The sequence below is a fragment of the Capra hircus genome, chromosome 9 (assembly GCF_001704415.2).
Source record: "Capra hircus breed San Clemente chromosome 9, ASM170441v1, whole genome shotgun sequence".
Lineage (NCBI taxonomy): Eukaryota > Metazoa > Chordata > Mammalia > Artiodactyla > Bovidae > Capra > Capra hircus.
Window position 1 is genome coordinate 56,211,254 of NC_030816.1, and position 20,122 is coordinate 56,231,375.

At 39.6% G+C, this 20,122-nt stretch overlaps 1 protein-coding gene across 12 annotated transcripts in view; it reads right to left on the minus strand.

Annotated features, from left to right (window-relative positions):
- EPB41L2 (erythrocyte membrane protein band 4.1 like 2) overlaps nt 3,418–20,122 on the minus strand; it is a 212,386-nt gene continuing 195,681 nt past the window's right edge. For all 12 annotated transcript variants that reach the window (XM_018053210.1, XM_018053213.1, XM_018053212.1 and 9 more), the window contains one exon: nt 3,418–4,683. The gene's annotated coding sequence lies outside the window, so the exon portion shown is untranslated. The remainder of the gene's footprint in view (nt 4,684–20,122) is intronic.

The following is a 20,122-nucleotide window of genomic DNA, read 5'->3' on the forward strand; positions in this document are numbered from 1 at the left end:
CGTAATGGTTAAACACATTTTTGTAAATCAATTTTCTGACTTGTTTATAAAAAGTTAGAATTTTTCCAAACAAATGCTCCCGAGTCTTGCTTTTTGAATTTATAATTAGTATGCTCATCAGAAGCAGCCTCTCAGTTTATCAACATTTATGCAAAGGTGTTCACCCTGGCAAATGAGTCACAGAACATAAACAGGAAGTACATATCTAAAAATTTTTATTTATAATTAGGAGACAAGACCAGACGATCCTAAAGGACATCAACCCTGAATATTCATTGGAAGGATTGGTGCTAAGGTGAAGTTCCAATACTTTGGCCCCCTGATGCAAAGATCCGTGATGCTGGGAAAGGTTGAGGCCAAGAGGAGAAGGAGACGACAGAGAATGAGATGGTTGGATGGCATCACTAACTCAATGGACATGAGTTTGAGCAAACTCAAGAGAAATAGTGAAGGACGGGGAAGATTGATGTGCTGCAGTTCATGGGGTTGCAAAGAGTCAGACACGACTTAGTGACTAAACAAAAACCACCACCACCAGATTGAAATTCTTTCTGTTAAGAAAATTCAAATCTATATTCCAAAACCCAGATTGTTAAGAGCAGAGATGCCAAACCTTTATTGAGGTAATAAAGAACCTTTTGAGAATTGAATGAGAGCCAGGAATAATTTTTTTTTAATCTCTAGGAGAAATGAGTATGCCCGTAAATTTGCATATGTTGGGAGAAAGCCTAGACCCTTGAAGTCCATCAAGGAGTCTGTGGTAGGGAAGCCTGTAGTCAAGCATCTTAGGAAAAAACTGTACTGCCTCTTACACTGGCCACCTTACTTACGATGGATGAGTAGACCATATTGGGCTCCTGACATTGCAGGGCTCACAGGCAAGTTGGGTCCATACAATTCGAAATCGAAACTTTCCCTACAGGCTTCCCAAGTAACTTGGCTCGTAATGGTACAGAATTCTGTTCTGCAAAGTTCTCACAAGAACACAGTTCAGACTGGCAGAATCTCCCATTACTTACCTTTGGAGGATTACTTCACGCAGTGCTGTTAATACTCACAGTGGTAAACTTTTTGGAGGGCATTTCTGTGCCAGGAGCTCCACTAGGCACATTACACATTTTTACTTCATCTAACCATTAGAATATGCCTGGTGTTGGATGTATTACTACTCTCACTTCATAGAAAAGTACCTTCATTGAAGTCACATGGTTCAGTTACTCAGCATAAGGCATTGCAATGCCCAGCTGTAGGAGTCTAAAGCCTGTGTTTCTGAAGCAAAACATTTTATACAACTTGAAGCTACTATAAACCCAATTTGGCATCATGACTATTCAGAGGTTTTGGGCCCTGGCCAAGGATCAGGAGTTGTACACCTCAGATTTGCCAGCCGACTGTGTTCTTTTGGGGTCAAGTCCCCGCTGTGGCCTGATCCCCGCACATACATGAACAGGTGCATGCAAGGATCCATATGCAAGCCCACGTGAACTTCTGCAAATATAGTTAAGCCTACGCTCATTGTGTCAGCAGTGACATTCACATGTCCTGTGCAAGTGTATAAGACTCTACTGGAAACTGACCAGAGCACCATAGTCAGAAGAGCAACGTTCTCATGACTGGATTTTGTTTTAAATTATGGGGCTTTTATGGGATTTCTTAGTCTTTCATCACAGAATATTTTAACAGAATGAAATGACCAACCCTTACTTACCACCTCCTGGCTTTAGCAATTATCAATTCACAGCCAATCTCATTTCACCTAAAGCACAACTCACTCCTCCCTATCCTCATATTATTTCGAATTCTCAGATAATTATATGACGTTTCACAGACATCGTACAATTTTGTCCGTAAGTAGGGGAAAACTTAAAAGTCCACACTGGGCAGTAGTTATGCTAGTTTGCTTTACGACTGGGGTCCTGGTGATGATCACTCCGTGAACTGTGGTTTATGCAGTGAGGAATGCTGTGCGCATCACAAAGGGTAACAGAACATACTCACAACAGTGAAATGCCAAAAATTCACCAACTCTATGTGTTTTTTAAACAATATCATTTTTCATCCTGCTGTGGCCTGTGGAATACGCATTATTCTGTTTCCTGTGTTCCACATAAGATCACTGGAAGGGTTATGTGATAGAGTCATAAAAACCCTATATAACTAAAAGGAATTATTGCTTGTCACCCTCAAATTATATTGCTTCTTGACTTAAGATAAACAATTAGCACCTGGATGTCTCATAGCAGTGAACCCTGTTGACCTACATTCTTATTCTACCTCTTGGGATTTTGAAAGCTCAGTTCACACAATGAAATTTTAACATTCTGAGAATTATTTTGCAAGAAACACAAAATACTAAAATAGAAGGTCTTGCTGCCATCATCACAGGTGGCATGATCAACATGATTCCCAGATGCTTCTTGGGTACCAAGCCCCCACAGATACTCTGAATATCTCTGGGACCCCAAACTCTGTCCTTGCCATCTCAGCTGCTAAAACTGAGTCCTGACTGAACACGGCATTTCTGAAGCTGCCAGAGTCATACTTAGTCTCCTATCACTGTAGCTATCATTAGAAATTTAGAAGGATGTGGTTCTCAAAAAACTCTGGCAAGATCAACCTCTGCTTTAAATAAAAATGCTACATATACACACTTTCTGATGCAAATTATATTTACAGAGTCATATTTGGTTCCATTATATCTCTATGGCTTGGCTTGCTGAGACAGGTTTCCCCAGAGAGGAGGAGTTGTTTATGTAAAAATTCTAGAGAAAGCAAGAAACATCTTTCACAAGGTGAGAGAATTCCGTGGGAACTGATCCCAAAGAAGACAGCCATGCAAATTATATTTAACATGTTCACTTTAAATAACTAGGGAAAGACATTCTTCAGAATATTTTAAATGAAATATACCATACCCTGTCGGTCATTTACTGTATGATGCTTTTAACATTTGTAAGAAAATGAGTCTGGGCAAAAGCTTCACAGTGAACCATCCTGCTCAGACATGGGTGCAGCCCTCGGCAGAGCCCGTTCTGCCTGATGCATTAAAGGTCAGTGGGCTGTTAAGCAAAATTGAAGCAGAGGACCAGATTTTAGATGGTGCAGCTAAAATATTTCCTGAAACAAAACAAAAAATACACAAAGAAAACAAGCAAAAATATGCCTTGGAGAACTTGTACAAGCTGGGGTGGATTATGTAACCAGGCAGAAGGAACTGGCATTCTTAAGAGTAGATTTACAAACATTTGACATTGTTTTAGCCATTTGAAACTGGTGAAGCTGGCAGCAGCATGAAATTATAAAATATCTGAATAACAGATTTAAAAAATGCTACATCCCACAAAATACTAGAACCTCTGACTGACAGGAGGACTCGAGCTTATTTTTTAAAACCTTCATAAAAAGAGAAGTGATGAGTTTAGAGAATAAACAAACTTTATTTTATAACAGTATTACAGAAAGCAAAATATCATTTAATACAACTTGAAGCTGCTAGAAATCTAATCTGGCATCATAACTATACATGGGGGCAAAGCAAAGGAAAGAATGTTCAATACAGTTAATACGTCCCTATCAGGTCTCCTGGCATCAGCTTTACTGGTGTAACTTTCTTACAACTGTCAAAAAAAACCCCCACCATGGCCCTACTCCTCCATCCCAGCATCCTCACACCTGTGAATCATCACGCTATCTGAAAGAGATAACACCTGCTTGATAAACAAAAGGTCAGTTTTTACATGGAGACAAGGGGGTTTAATACAAAGCCAAGTGTTCTACACAAGTGTTCAAATAATGGAAAGTATGGAAATTTGGACATGTTAAGAAAGAAAGCACTAAGGTTTTTAAGCTGCCTGAATATTTTAGTAGGAGGGAAGAAATCGCTGTCTCTCCCCTCCTGTTTCTGGAATGCTGCCGAAGAGCCCGTGTCTGAGAAGGATCGGCACTGTGGTGCGACAAGGGTCTCTGAACACAGTGCGTTGGTCAGTGAACTTCATCATAGTTCTCCAGTCTGCAGATTCCTGGACTTTCTGCCCCAAAGTAAAAAGTCACAGGACTGGAAAGTCAAAAGGGTTCATTATCAAAAAATAGCCCCAGTGAAATTTTCAAAACCTTAGAAAATTTTCATAATGTAAGAAACACTTTTAAATCTGCATTAACATTTTCTCATACAGTGTATTTACCGCAAACTGAAAACTCTGTAAATATTGACTTCTAAGAACCCAATGGGAAGCATCCGGAAGAAGGAAAGCCACTATCAAAATTAGTCACAGAGTCTCCTTTCCGCACAACAGCACCTGTTCCAGTGAACAGCACCGTACCAGCTGTGGCTGGCTTTGTTCACTATCATTTGATCAAAATGAGTCACAAAAAGCAGGTAGTTGTACACAAAGTAAACAGGAAACAAACAAACAAAAAAACTCTCTAACTGAAAAAAAAAAGGAAAGAAAAGAAATAATATTTAGAAGTGGTTATAAAACAAAACAATATATTAAAATGCGAGGGAATGGTATAGACCAGAGCTGTTAAGGTAAGGTTTGGTGTTGGCATTTTAATTCTTCAGGCTTCTGGCCATTGTAACCAGTGGTAGTATAAATTCGCTGGAGCAGTGGTGTGGCATTAAGACTTGGAATGGTCAAAATTCTTCAGGTTCACAAAGTTGAATGTTGTCTATAAAATGAATTTCTAGGAGGAAAATAAAAGAGAGAGAGAAGGTTTAAATATTCCAAAGACAGAAGCTGGGGGAAAAAATGTAAGATTCATTAAATTCCAAATGAAGTAATAGACAATTCCTATCTGCCTGGTTCTATAGTAAATAGTACTTTACCAGCAGACAAGCATGAGAATCTAATTCGCTCTTGAGGGCCTTAAAATATCTGGAGGATTGACAAGCACACTGGAAACAAGTGGTAAGTAAGAATTTGACCAAAAATTTAACTGTAAAACAGAGGTAATTCATATAGTAAAAATCTAAAAACTAGATTTTTAAAACCAACGTAGGTTTCAAAGCTAGCTTCTAGAAAGAAGGAAAAATAATTCTGACTTCATTGAAATGAATAAAAGGTGCCTCAGGCTGGGAGAACAGAATGAGGAAAGACGTAAGAAAGGGAGACAGTATATGGTATTAGGTTGGTGCAAGAGTAATTGCAGTTTTGCATTGTTGAAATTTGCCATTTGATACTGGGATAGATCCTTAAATGAATGCAGTTATGTTATACATCATTTTAATGTACACTTCTTGCTTTATGTTTTTTGGTAATGACTTATTACTTGCTGTTTATTTATATTTATTTTAGACTATAGAAATGATGCTAGACAAAAAGCAAATTCAAGCGATTTTTTTTATTCAAGTTCAAAATGGGTCATAAAGCAGCAGAGACAACTCACAATATCAACAATACATTTGGCCCAGGAACTGCTAATGAACATACACTGCAGTGGTGGTTCAAGAAGTTTTGCAAAGGAGACGAGAGCCTTGAAGATGAGAAGCACAGTGGCCAGCCATCGGAAGTTGACAAGGATCAATGGCGAGGATCACTGAAGCCAATCCTCTTACAACTACATGAGAAGCTGCCCAAGAACTCAACGTTGACCATTCTATGGTTGTTTGGCATTTGAAGCAGACTGGAAAGGTGAAAAAGCTCCATAGATGGGTGCCTCATGAGCTGACCAAAAATCAACAAAATCATCATTTTGAAGTCTTAATTGGGTTGGACTGCCACCAACCCAGTGGTGGCAAGTCTTAATTCTGTGCAACTGCAATGAACCATGTCTCGATCCAGTTGTGAGATGAAATGAAAAGTGGACTGTATACACTACTAGCGAATACCACCTCAGGGGTTGGACAGAGAAGAAGCTGCAAAGCACTTCCCAAAGCCAAACTTGCACTCCCCAAAAAGGTCATGGTCTTTGTTTAGTGGTCTGCTGCCAGGCTGACCCACTACAGCTTTTTGAATCCTAGTGAAACCATTACATCTGAGAATTATGCTCAGCAAATTCATGAGATGAACCAAAAAGGCAATGCCTGCAGCCAGCATTGGTCAACAGAATAGGCCCAATTCTTCTCTACGACAATGCCCAACCATACATCGCACAACCAGTGCTTCAAAAGTTGAACGATTTGGGCTACCAAGTTCTGCCTCATCTGCCATATTCACCTGACCTCTTGCCAACTGACTACCACTTTTTCAAGTATCTTGACAACTTTTTGCAGGGAAAATGCTTCCACAACAAGGATACAGAAAATGATTCCAAGAGTCTGTAGAATCCAAAGGCACGAATTTTTATGCTATAGGAATAAACCATCTTATTTCTCATTGGCAAAAATGTGTTGATTGTAATGGTTCCTATTTTGATTAATGTGTTTCAGCCTAGTTATAACAATTTAAAATTCAGGGCCTGAAACCACATATTACTTTTGCACCAACATAACAGTCGAGTATACAGATTATGGGGTAGAGGACAGGAATGAATGAGGCGGGGGGTTGGGGAGGGGGAGATAGGACAATGGAGAAATGGAAGTGATGGAGGCTAAACATTGGTATGGTGGGTAATCAGAGGCAAGGAAAAAACACGAGCTCTACTTTTTAATAACAGACTGAGAAGTATGAGCTTGATTTACTGGGTTGGCGGCAAAGTTAGTTCGGGTTTTTCCAGGAAGGTTCTTTGTGGCCAACACAATAAAACATAAAAATAATGAATTCAGAAAGCGCATTCAGACAAAAAATAAAAAAAACAGTCAACTGTCCATCTACTGCAATGACTTCAATATGAGTCAGGGAACCAGGGGTGGCCCAGTTGACATAAGGCATGATAAACCCAGAAGAGGAAGAGCTTGGATCTGACTGGAGATCCAAAAGAGACTAACAGGTGTGGAATCTGGGTCCTCAAAAATAGGAGAATGAGAGGCCTAGAGCCTGGGTGAGGTCACAGGATTAGGGATGTAGGTCAGCAAGTTGGCACCAATAGACACATGAGACCAACAGATGGAACTAGTTTCACGTGAGTATGTCTTGAGGAAGCCAACTATCAAAGGTAGGTAGGTAGGTAGGAGAGTGGACTAAAATAAAAGTGGACAGGGAGGCAGACAAAAGGTGAGGATGGTGCATTGTCTCTATAAGAGAAAGGAGTTTAAGAAGGCAATTGTTTCACTTTCTATTTCAGCTTGGTTGAAATTTTTGGCAAATGGTAGGTGATTAGAGAGGGCAGTGGAGAGCAGTAATTAATGTCCTTTCCAAGAGGCATTGGTCCAAAGTCAATTAGATTGCACATTCTTTTGATTAGATATAATTGCCTTGTTTTAATGAAAAAATTCCCCACCAATTAGATTTATCACAGATATTGGTATAGCCTCTTGATTATTCAGGACAGATTGCCTAATCGAATTCACTGTTTCCCACCTTGCTGTCTGCTCTAGGCTATTTCATTACTCAATAGGACTTCTACTTGATTCTAGGAAGGGGGAAAAAAAAATCAATGGAGAAAATAGTCTTCTTTTTTTTAGGTTAGTAATCATGAACAGAAATGTGGGGGGCGGTAAAGGGGTCAGCTAAAACTATCAATCAAACTTATTGGAGCGTAATGTGACCTTTAGTTGTGCTGTTTGTCTATTCCTATTTTCTTTCTTTTCTTTTTTTTGAGAGCTTGTAACTCCGTTTTGCTTAGTGAACATGTATCATTTGTTGAACACAACTTCTACTCTGCCTAGCTTATGTTACAGAAAATGAACCCCTGACTTGACACTACTTGGAAATCTTCATAAAGAATGAGAAGTAGTATTATACTCTCCACTTCCTTCACACATTTACAGGACACTTTATTTCACTGTATCTGTTTTCACCAAAGATTAAATTTTTAATTTGTAAAAGAAAGCTAAAATTAAGTCTGCTTCAGTCATTAGCAGATAAATAAGAATCTAGGAATATGGAGAAACTGCATCAAAAAGATCTTGGTTTCAAAGAGCTTCAACATTTCTTGAAATATATGTAGATAAAATTAGTCACCCATGTAAATCCAAATGTCATGTACTTTCATTTATCCACAATCAAACCATTAGAAAGTAAAATAAATTCATTTTTTTCTGGTTAATAAGTATTACAAATGACAGCCTTAATGCACTCTTAGGATTCCCAACAACTTTCAGAATCAAAGAAAATTATTTTTATTGTAATTTTAATGTTCACTATATTTTTTCTCATTCTTTAAAAAACTATAAATTGAGTAACTCTGAGTTAGATATTCAATGTGTCAGAACATCCCAGTTCCTTACTGTTCTGGATGAACAGGAAGTAATTTATAGTACGAAAGATTCTATTTACACATTCACCTATCTTTTCAATAATTTTATTTATTTACTCATTTTTGCTGTGTCTTTGTTGCTGCTCGGGCTTCTTGTTGCAGTGGCTCCTCTTATTGCGGAGTGTGGGCTCTTGGGCTTCAGCACTGTGGCTCTTGGGCTCCAGAGCACAGGCTCAGTGGCTGTAGTGCACAGGGGCTTAGCTGCTCCACAGCATGCGGGATCTTCCCGGATCAGGGATCAAATCTGTGTCTCTTGCATTGGCAGGTGACTTCTTTACCACTGAGCCAATCAGGGAAGCCCTCGTTTATCTTTTTTTATTGTGTTTTGCATTTAAACATATAGAGAAATATATTCCCAAGTACTAAACATCCAGCTTTTGAGCTGGGAAGGAGAAAAAGTGGGGACCACCAACGCCATTAATACACAAGCATCTGACATTAAAAATTTTTCTGTCTTTTTAGCAGGGGGGAAGAAAAACCAAAACCTTATTATTTGGCCATTTTAAACAAACCACATTTTAGGTCTAAATAATTTATTACATAGCCCAATCAATCGGAAACTAGGCATGGTTCTTCATGAAAATCTGTACAAGTTTTAAAAGCTTTCTTAAGTTTCGATTCTATCTCACAGACACAGAATTCTGGTTGTCAATGCAAACTGACACACATTAATTACAGCATTAATTCAACTTGCTTTCCCTTTTTGACAGCGTCATAAAATTCACCTTAAGTTTGGATATGGTCCTAACAGTTAAGTATGAAGTATACTTTATGTATTTGAATTTTGGTCAAGTAAAAACAAAAAACCAAATTGCTATTTTCTTGCTTCAGTTTCCCACCCCTGGACTATACAATGTCAGTGAACATGTCTAACTAAGTCACATTCCCTAGCCTGTGTCCCCCTCTATCAGTCAATGAGAGAATAGATCAATGCAGCCTTTTCATCTGATTACAGGGCTAATTCTGCATCTCAACTTTTCAGGCATACACACTGGTTGCCTACTTTACCTTAAGTCTTCATGTAGGGTCCAGAGAATTCTTAAATTTATCTTTCTCAGTGTACCTGATGAGTGTGGGCTATCAGTCAAGCACGGTGCTACAAAACTATCTGAAAAGCACAAACTTAAAGAGTTTCCAGAGATGGGGGTTCACATGGCCTCAGTCCTGAGCATCTTCTACTCCAGAAATAGATTCAGCACATAGCAAATATACACTTTAAAAGGATCATCCTAAATGATGAGTGGTAAAGCACTCATCCAGACGGGAGTCTCAAGAAAAAGGCAAAACTGTGGCTTTTATCTAACACAAAATAATGCAAGAAAATATAAAACCTTTCAGGATAATGATGATTCAATTATTATACCACAGGGCAGTAATAAAGCTGAGATTTTAAAAACATGAGTAAATTATTTCTGTAAGGTACATATGCAACTATTTCAATAAAAATGAGGTGCATGTACTTTAGTGTAAAACAGTTTTAAATATGATAGTTTATGAATTTCAGTTTTTTCTAAAGTTTCATTTTTGTCTTCTTTGGCTCTCAATTTTCATTTTAAAACAATTTTCGTTGTAAGACTATAAAACCATAGAGCCAAAAAACACAAGTATGATAAATAATCTATTTGGTTAGACCAAGAAATAGTCACTTCTTACAATGCTTGTATTACCACTATAATTTAGACCCACCAGTTCTCAAAGTGTGGTCTGTAGACCTTGGGGGTCACCATGATTCTTTCAGAGGGTTATAAAGTCAAAGCTATTTCATAATCTAAGACACTATTTGCCCCTTTCACGGTGTGAACATTTTCACTGATGGTGCAGAAACAATGGTGAGTAAACCTGCCGACATCTTAACACAGATCAAGGGAGTGACACCAAACTGTACCCAAAGTCACTGCATTCTTTACCACCAAGCACTCACAGTGAAATAAAAAGCAAGCCAGTCAGTTTCTCTCAAGGATGTCCTTGGTGAAACGGGAAAAAAAATATCATTTTTTCTTACATCTCCACCCCAGAGTACATCTTTTTAATATTCTGTGTGATGAAATGGGAAGTACACATAATACATTCCCTCTGCATACAAACGTGCAGCGGATGTCGAGAAGGAAACTGAATTCATATGAATGCATGAATTGGGAGCAGAAACCACTCTGGCATTGGATTTCTGGCACGCATTTTCTTGAAAATGAGATAAGCCTGTCACTTCACGGAAAACAGTTGACAGAACTTGATACCAATGATAAAATTCAAGTTTTCATGTGAAAATGGTAATTTTGGAAAACTGTACTTTGGGGCCCTTGAGCTTCATAGCTTCTCTATATTTAAAGACTCTTCTAATGAGATCAGTGGCACCCACAGATCTTTCTACTGTCTTAATCATTTTGCCTTTTCCAGGATGGCATATAGTTAGAATCATACGGTACATGGTACCTTCTCAGACAGGCTTCCTTCACTAGGTGATTATTTTTAACTTAATATTTTGAAAACTATTTGATTTGTAAATGGCAAATTTTAATTAATAAAATTCACATAAAACACTCTTTGAACTACTTCAATAATTTTTGTGTGCTCGTAAGATCTTTACTTGAGAACTACATCTATGGAATCCGCTTCCTGACCTACTGCTGTTTCCTCCTCTCACAGTTATTTGTGTGACTGCTGAACAGAAAAGGAGAAATGAAATCTAGTGTCTTTTCCTTTTCAGTCAAAAGGCGCAAAATATCTCTTCCACAAATTATTCCGCAAAATACCTCTTCCACAAATAATTTGCATCTTTTGGTTTGCCTGAATACATTAATGCTGTGTGGAGGCCACTTTTCTCATGAGGCTTGCATGAGGGTTTTCTTCAAAGCTAACAGTAATCTTTCTGTTAGAGCCTTTATGCACATTCCAGTCACTCTCCCTAAAGAATTAACTACACGTGGCAATTTTGGAATATCCTGTCAAATGAAAGCAACATCAATTCTACCTCATTTTTAAACATAATTATTCTATAAAATCTATAAAAGTTTTACTTGTTCACTTAGCTACATATTGCAGCTGCAGCCTCAAAGACATTCTGTCCAAAATACATTTTTCTAAAATGAGGTGTGCTTCGATTACTGAATCGGCCAAAAGTTCATTCAGGTTTTCGTATGACATCCTACAGAAAACCTTGAACAAATTTTTTGGTCGATGCAATCCACTGATGGGAGTCTATATTTGAAAGATTCCCACTGTGAATCCCTCAGAGCAAAGCAATATGCAGTGTGGAGTTAAACTGACTGAAGATCAGCTCTGGCTTTGCCAGGTGCTGACGATATGACTGGGTGAGGGACTACCTCTTTAGGCCTCAGTGTCGTCATCTACATCCAAGTGACTGTAAGAACTAACTGAAATAATACACAGTAAAGTCCTTCAATAAAGCTCAGCACAGAGTAGGCCCTCAGTAAATGTGAGCAATAATATTACTATGGGTTTTCACATATACCTTATTCCTGGTTTTACTTCCAAACTCAATTCAATTCTACTCTTAAAGACAAATGTCCAGTTCTGTTTTTCTATTAATAATTGCCTGAACCAACATAATGATTTCTTTAGAGTACTTCATTCAGTCAAACGTTCATTCAATCTAATCCTGCACACCACTGATAAAGGATGGTGCTAAAAATCTTCTTCTTCTTTGCAAATGACTGACAGAGCAAAGTCTAAACTAAGATACTCACATGGAGTACCCTTGTCATTTGCCTTTGACAATCTGTCCAGCCTCCACTGGGAACTCAACCCCCAGCCACAATGTAGGATCTGCTTCTCCTGACGTCTGGCCCATGGTTTTCCTTCGTGCCCTTTCCTCTCTGCCCCGTATGTGTGCCGATCCTCCCCATACTCAGCACATAGGAAGTTTCCTGTTGCCCTCATGGGGAGGTCTTCCCTGACCTGCCAGTCAGAACCAGTTTCTCCTGTCAACTTTCACAGCCCTTTCTCAAGGCTTCTCTTAAAACACTTTTTAAAAACAAAACAAAACAAAACAAAACAAACCATGTATGTTATTTGTACACTTGCTCCTATGCACTTACTTTTCTCACAACTATCACAGTCCCTTGAATCTGGTATGTCCCCAATATACACTAATGGATCCATGAATGAAGTAACAGGGACTAACCCACAAGGCAAAGCTGAAAGGCAAGAGCTTGGGAGGGAAAACAAAAACAGAATGGTATTATATCTCCAGGATCAAAGCATTACTGGCCTGTCCTCACCATCGGTTTCATCTGCTGATCTAAGTGGAAAAATTTCAGGCTCATTTTCCTGCTCTCTTTTGTTGAATAACTACTTCTGAGATACCCCAGGAGGACTCTTAGTTCTTTACAAAACTAGTTTTCCTGAATCTCTGAAGCTTTGACAGAGATTTCTAAGAGTAGTTAGTATTTGGCCCTAAAGCGAGAGGCAGGTCTTTTGGTTCACTCTGCTGACTTCAAATCTTGTAAGAACTTGATTTGAAAGCATTCCACAAAATCTTAAAGCCTCTTTTAAATAACAAGTGGACTATGGTAAGGTTACATTCAATATTGCCAATCCTAGGTTCACAAGTGGGGATGAGAAAAACTTCTCTAATCAAATCAAACAAAATAAAAGTTGTACTTAAAAAAAAAAACAGTAACAAAACTCTTTTATCGTTTAGAAAAAGTTTTGAAATATATATGACTAAAATTCACTTAGTATTTGTTTTGTATTTTCCTTAAATAGGAATATTAATGGCCATCAAAACAATTCATCTTTAGACTCAACTCCCTCATTTATCAACATTCTTTTTTCTTACCTTTTCAGCATTCAGTCTGTTATTTTACACTTACAGGACAGCTCAATTGGGAACAGCCACATTTCAAATGCTCGAGAGCCACATGTGCCCTACTGGACAGAACAAGACCAGATTCTCACTTTGCTCTGATGCTAACTCAAGTATTTTGATGTATGACAGTAAAATGAATGTAGGGCCAACATGTCCTGGGAATATAGCCCTCAAGAACACAGGAATATCTTAAGAACATACAGAAACTTATTAATTTATCCCCCCAGCAAAATTTCCTCCTAATCCACCCACAAAATTACATGAAAATTTAAAATTACTATTTAAAAACTAGTATCTGGGATGTCTAACATTAGATAAGTTCTTGAAACAAACGAAACTATACTCAGCTCTACACTTGATGGTATTTTATGATTCTTGCCTAGAACTGACCTATGACAAATTACTTCAATCGCTAGGGTTGTGGGGGGAAAGAAGATGCTCTATGTGAAGTTTTAAATTAAATATTCTTTTTTTCCATCCTCTACAATACACCCCTGCACTCGGGTATAATAAAGTCACCACTTCCATATTCCTCAAAGGCCGGGTGTGGTGGTGGTGGTGGGGTAACATATAAGTAGGGAGACAGGTACCAGGACCCCAAAATGAAGAGATGGGAAGGAGACTTGGAGGGCTTGTTCTTCCCCTGAAGTGGCAGCAGCTACTGAGCCACTGTGGCCTTGAGAGAAAGCAGGCTCTGACGTTTTTAGAATCACTGGGTATCTTCCCATTTTAAGCATCAATTCAAGCTCTATAACATGCTAAACATTCAAGTTTGTTTGGGCTGAAAAACAAACCAAAACTCTGGATATGGTCTGTGTGTCTCCAATTTGTTAATTTTGTCTTGTCCTTGCCCTCTCTTTTTAGCGCCATTTAAAATTCTCAATTATAATGAAAAACTGGAGAAAACATGCAGCCTTTGTGACTAAGGGATTAATATTCTTAACAATTCTGTAAGAGATCGAAGATGATAAACACTTGAATAGAAGGGAATGCCTATCCACTCCAGTATTCTAGCCTGGAGAATTCCATGGATAGAGGAGCCTGGTAGGCTACAGTTCATGGGGTCCCAAAAGGTTGGACAAAGGACACAAAATGGCAATTCAAAGAAATGCAAATTGTGTTCATGTGCACATATGTAAACATATATATGTGTGAATACGTGTATTCCCTAGTAATGAACAATAGTGATTTAAAAATACTCTATCCTCACAGTTTAAAAAAGGGACGGGACAAATGCTCTTTTCTCACCAGGTTGTCAAAGAGTTTTTAAATGTCATACAATCTTTAGTGTTGGTGAGTGTGCAGGGAAACTGGGAGACTCTTAAGCTGCTAGTGGATGTCTAACTCTGCAGAACCTCTAAGGAAGACAGGTGGGAAATATGTCAAGAAGAAACTTGGTGTTTGATGGCACACCAACTCTAATTTCTAAAAATTTGTCCTAGAGAAACAATGAAATTTATGGCCTCAAAATGTACATACAACTACAATCTTTGCAGCTGTGCATTAACTCGTGAAAACTGAGAAATTAGTCTAAGAGCCATTAATAAGGGTCAAGGAAGCCGTCCTGTGTCCATTCGATGGCTGTTGGAAATTGATCAGATAATGATGGGCAAAGTTACCTACAATGTACTCTGAAGACACTGTGTACCATGGAGAAAAACGCCAGATAGATAGAATAGATAGACGGAATAGATAGATAGAATCAACAGGATTGACCTAAATGAACAGAGACGTGAAAACACACGTGCGAGTGCATCTGGGTGTGTTCACACACATATACACTGTGGAAAGGGATTATCTATCTCTAGGAGCAGAGTGATTTTATGGGTCACTTACATTTTCTACCATCTTTCCCTTTCAAAAAATTATGATTGCCTCTCCTTTTTTATTACCAGAAAAAAAGTTTCATTTGCAAAAACAACAGTCAATGATGATTCTGTCCTAGAGCAAACCCTGGGGAATCAGACTCCCAGGTGCTAATGTATGCACAATGGCAGAGGCATCCACTGCCTCCTCTGTGGGAAAGTTCAAATATACTGGAAGTAACTCATTGGTAGCACCTGCCAGATTCACAAACGTTAAATGGAACATTCTACAGCATTCTCCAGTGAAAACTGGCAGTGCCTGAAACTCACTAAATCCAAACTGACTTTTCATTTCTGTGTAGAAGTCTTCATTTTAGGTTTAACTTGCATTGCAAACTAAACTGTAATAAAACGCTAATTTGGGGGTACAAGACTAGTACAACTAGGTAAACAGAATAAAATAAAAACGCAGTAAATACAATGGGAACTGATATGCCTGAAACATCCCTGGCTCTTGAACTGAAAAGAGTCATCTGGAAGCTAATAGGCTGGTGCTTCTCTTTCAAGGACAGCGAGACACTCACATGGCAATGAGTAGCTTGTGATCCGTGGGAGCTCTGTTCAGCCAACACTGTCTCTCTCTCTTGTCAAGGTTAGACACTTGATGCTAATTTCTTGTTTGGCTTTTCAAGTTCATTTTGAAATCGTGAACATCACCCTGACTCTGAAATGCTGGTTGGAACACAGTATCATCTTGCTTAGAAACTGGGGTTCATGGATGCATGCTAGCCAGAGAGCAATACCACTAACTCTAGATGTGTTATTTACTGTGGGTCGGTCGGGGCCTGGAACTCAGGGGCCATTGGACAGGCTCAAAGGAATGAGGCATGTGCCAGGTTTTTAGTGAGCACTGCACTAGCTTTGGTGGCTCTGTCAGACCGACACACTCCGGCTTCTCAGATGAAGGCAGGCAAGGTGGATGGAAAAGCAAAAGGCCCAATTACTGAGCTTTCCCGCTTCCTGAAATCACTCTGTGTAAATCCTGTTTCCTCAACCTGTTATCGGCTCCCTCTCCACTATGTGACTGAAGTAGCTCTGACAAAGCTCTCAGGCTGACTCTGGACCACCAATTCCAAAGGAACATGTATCTGGTTTCTTTAATGCCATATTTACGCTCTCCTTTTTGGAGTTAGCTTCTCTTGCAGCTTTTGTGGCACCCTTTCCTCCCTGTTTCTATCTTCTTGCCATCTGACTCCTCCTCCTAGAGCTCCTCTGGTCCCCAGACCCCAACTCTCTGACCTGGTCCTGGGTAGCGACACTCAAACCAAAGGCTTCATCAGTGGACAACACGTTCAGATGTGTCCACCTCCTATTTTGAAGCCTGCAGTGGTCTCTCTCTCTCTGAAAGCTCTTGGCTACTTCCGGGACCTCTCCATGGAGATATTCCACATGCATCTCAAACTCAGCATCTCTGGGGTTGAGAATTCTAAATTTTTATTTGACTTTTTAAGAACAAAAGGGTTCGTGGCTGGCCTTCTACGTTACAAAAAGTTCTTACAATGTGCCTTATTAACAAATTCTCTGTAACTTCTATTGTCTCCCCCAGTTTACAGACGGCAGAACTGAGACACAGTGAAATAAAATAAGCTGCCCACATCACACAGCGATGAAATGGATTTGAATCCTGCAAAACTGCTGTTACGCTTTCTCTTGACACTCAGACTATCTGGCAAGTTTCCAATTAAGCATATCCTATGTGTGTATGTGTAGGTCGGAGCCTTATATATTCACTTCCAAGCTTCCACTGTAATTCCCATGACAACTGGCCTCTCCTACAGTACCAGACAATGACAACAGCAACATACGCTTTTGCTTTAAGACAACTACACTGAGAGAACCGGGCATATTACACATGACAAATGAAAAATAAAACTCGTGTGTTCTATGATTAAAATTATAGGTACCACCAACCACCCCTTTGCCCAAGAGAGAAACCTGGGCATTATCTGGGATTCTCTCCAGCTCCTGCATCCTCCCAACTCACTAACTTCCATATCCTCATGCAAACAGTCAACAAGTCACAAACTTTATCTCCTTACTGTTTCTCAAATACAAAGGAACACCCCCATAGCTTTTCAGGATAAACTTCAGCCTCTTCTGATTGGCTACTACAACTATTTATAATCAGGCCTCTGCCTCTCTGCCCCGCTCATCTCCCATGACTCTCCTACAAGTGCCCTGCAAGGCTGCTGCACAGCATTTTGCACAATTCCTGGAGTGCTGGGTTCGCAGAATCAGATCATGCTGGCTCATGGATGGCCCCCTTCCACTCCTTTCTTCACTGGGCCAATTCTGATTCACCATGACATTCAAGAGAAGCCATCTCTGATGCCCCATCCTGATTCTGAGATCTTGTCTCTGTTCCCACCAAATCCAGTCCAGAACCTATCAGAAAACTTCAGACTCTCTTCTGCTGTGAGTGCAGCCCTTGTTTGATTTGAAATCTCCATAGTAAAACAGCAGTTAACACTAATGAGCCTTCCAGCATATCTGCGTAATGAACAACAACAGAACAAAATGAGTGAGTAGGTGAGAGACGGCTCCATCATTTCACCCTTTGGCCATCCACTGCTGTCAGCAAAAAGGAGGCATCATTCGCTTTTTCACCCTACATCAATGATTACTCAAGGAGTCCGAGAGGCTCATTTGAAGTCTGAGTTCACAGAGCTGATGGTGCCAGCTGAAGCAGGATTGGGAGCTATCCCTCCTGGGGCTCATTCTTTCTGAGTCCACACAGATCACCCCACCAAGCCTGGGTTCTTCTCCCTCCTCATTAGGACCAGTGTCGGATACCATTCTACCGGAGACAAGGTCAGCAGCATTGTGTATCCATCCGAAACCTCATAAATACGCAGTTAGGATAAGATGGTAAGGGACAGTAGTCCTTAAGAGGACATAAAAACAATGCAAAGATTTAGGGAAGCGCTCCTCTAAAGTATTTTCTTGTTCACGGAGCTGCATTTAGCTCCTCGGCCTCAAACGTCCGGCTAGGGGAGGCAGACTGGGAGTTTTGTCAGCATGTTGTTCTTTGACCATCTTTCCATCCTCCACACCCCATTTTCAATGCTTGATCAACAGGTCAGACTACTCCAAAGGAAGAGGTCAGGTTAAACCAGGAGGAGAGCTTTCCACACCTGAAAAGGGAGACGGGGCCAGTATATCACAAACAATACTTTCTTCTTCTTCTCTGATGTTGAAATACTGTCTTGGTCCTGCTCTTTGTCTCCACTGACCTGCTGCCTCTGTGGGATTCTGGCAGGGCAGCCAGAGGGTAGCTGAAGCAATGGAAACACATTCTTCCCAGCCCTGACAGTCATCAGCAAAGGAAATTGTTCAGGTGTGTGTGCGGCCAGTTGGGACTGGAGATGCTAAAATGACTTTGAGGTAGCTCTCATCTGTCCTTCAGATTTCAACTCAAAGCTGAGCTTCTCAAGTAATTGCCTAATCTGGTAACAGTTCAAACCCTCTACTTTTTTCCCTCATATTTTTTCCTTCAAAGCATCTGTGAGATATGCAATTACACCTTATTTGTTAATATTGACACCTCCCCTCCTGGAGTGGATTCTTCCAAAGGAAGGGGAACACGACTGTTGTCTACCAATTGACAATCTGAACTCTCACTGCCTAAGCTATCCTAACACCTTTCGGCACTTGTTAAATATCTTTTCGATGACTGAATGAATCTTCCTAAATTTGTCTAGCTTACCCACCTTATATGTGAATTTATACTTTAACGGTCTAAATCTATTTAACAAGGATGCTTATAAAAGATGATCTCTGAGACTGGCATACTTCAAAGGCTATGTGTGTGTGTGTTCACTGCACAAGTGAATACAAGATGCCAAGAATAATCCAGAACAGCCAAGACATTCTTGAAGAAAAAGAACTGGGCGGGGGGGGGGGGGGGTGTTATCCTACCAGATATAAATTCTAATTTTAAAGCTATATGGCATTGGAGTACCGGTAGGCACAGACTGATGGAAATGAGTGTGCTCAGAAACACACCCATGCTTGTAAGAAACTTGCTCTCTGACCTGCAGACTACATGGGGTAAGGGTCGGCTCTTCAGTAGAGGGCTGGAACATTGGCTACAAACAAATCACTGTTTTTTAATCACACAGAAAAAATTTCAGATAGATTAAAGATTGATTCATGAAAGGAAACATTGAAATTTCTGAATTGAAAATATCTTTAACACCTCAGGGTATGGAAAAAGCATACACCATAAAGGAAAGTTTGATGGCTCAACTACATTAAGGTATTGAATGCTACATTCAGTATATTGACCTCTATTAATAACAAAAGATAAACCACAAACCTGAAGATTCTTGAACACATAAAATTGACAGAAGATTAGTATTCAGAATCTATCAAGAAGCAGTAAAACCAAGAAAGTTATACGGCATTAAGTTACATGTCACTATATGTCGTAAGTTGTATACGTCATTTCATATCTATCTATCACACTGGCAGAAATGAGTTAAGTCAGAAGGGAGGCTGTGTTCTGGTAGGACCTCTCACTTCCCACAATGGGAGAGCACTTGGCCTTGCCACGATGAGGAAGATGTGGTCTGTGACACGCCCTTCCAGTGGGGACCTCTCTCTCAATTGATCAATGTATGGATCACTTTAAAAAGAAAAATGCAATCTTAGTTATATGTGCTGTATAATAAAACCTGCTTTTCAAAATCCTAATACATACACAATTAGGAACACTTAACCCTTTTTAAAGAATTCTTTAATGCAGCTTTTAACGGCAATATGTATTTTTGTCATCACATGGAAGCAGCACAATGTATAACCACTCCCTACTGCTAGCCACTTAGATTGCTTCAAATTTCTTGCTAGCATGTATAAAAATGTGATAGTCCTGAAGATAAGTATTTGGATACAGCTCTGCTTATTTAAGAAACTCCTCACAGTAGTTCAAGTGGCAAGCAGGTTTAATATAAGGTTTTGTCAAATTGCCCTCCAGGAAATATTACTAATTTATACACCAGCGTAAATAGTTTCCCTCCCACAACCTCCACTCCCGTACTCTTGCCTGGAAAATCCCATGGGCGGAGGAGCCTTGGTAGGCTGCAGTCCATGGGGTCGATAAGAGTCGGGCACGACTGAGGGACTTCACTTTCCC